Consider the following 883-nt stretch of genomic DNA (forward strand, 5'->3'; position numbering starts at 1 on the left):
CAAAAAAAAAAAAAAATTATCTCCTAAAATTTTGTAAAATTACTTTTTTTCCCCAGGGGAGAAGAAAACATCAACATCAAGGAAACAAAAACAGAAATATCAAAATCATTCTTTCGGTTCTTTTGTGGTTTTCAACCACTTTTGGGTTTTCCCCTTGCAGAAACCACAGAAATATTCTCTTAGAATAAAATGGTTTATCTGTTTAAAAAAAGAAAGAAAGAAAGAAAAGAAAAGAAAAATAAATGTAATAAATGTGATCTCTAGTTTTGTGCAGGGGCAGTATCATAGTATCATAGCCAGTGAGATTTATCAAAAGTGTGATTATTGCTAATTGAAAACTTTTCCCAATATCCCTCCATGACGACTAAAAATAGAGTCGGCATTGGCAATTTTCAAATTTGACAGTCTATCGAGACTGAACAAACAAACAAAAGAAGAAATGTGGCCTCTTCCTTGGCTAAAAATTTTAACATAACGTGGTCTTGAGAAAAACATGGTCTATTTTTCTCAAGTTTTCTGTCTCTATATTCACCAAATTGCATGTTGATCAGGGTTAAAAGAAATAGCACTGGTTGTTGCTTCCCTTGCAATCGGTGGAGTAAAATTATCAGTAATTCAGATCAAGAATTTATCCAATGCTCTGTTTTTAGAGAATTATTGCCAGCATCTTAAAATACCTTGTTATAGGCCAGAGAAGAGCAAACTTGGCCCTTTGGGGACAGCAAAAAACAGTCTGTTAGCTGTTTAGACCTAGAGAAGGCAGCTGAAAGTGTTTGGTTACCAAACAGCTTTCCTAAGCACCTAGATAACTGGTGTGATCAGTACTCAACCCTGCTGTTGGCTGATGACAGGGAAGAGACTGGAGTGAGAGTGTCAGGTGAGT

The 883-nt window shown here is 35.4% G+C and overlaps 1 non-coding gene across 1 annotated transcript; it reads left to right on the plus strand.

The window, feature by feature from the left end:
• The first annotated feature begins 262 nt into the window (after positions 1-262).
• Positions 263-408, plus strand: LOC112130888 (U4 spliceosomal RNA). Its single transcript, XR_008517881.1, has one exon. It is a non-coding gene; the product is annotated as a U4 spliceosomal RNA (small nuclear RNA).
• Positions 409-883: the final 475 nt, after the last annotated feature.

Source organism: Pongo abelii, chromosome 1, assembly GCF_028885655.2.
Source record: "Pongo abelii isolate AG06213 chromosome 1, NHGRI_mPonAbe1-v2.0_pri, whole genome shotgun sequence".
NCBI lineage: Eukaryota > Metazoa > Chordata > Mammalia > Primates > Hominidae > Pongo > Pongo abelii.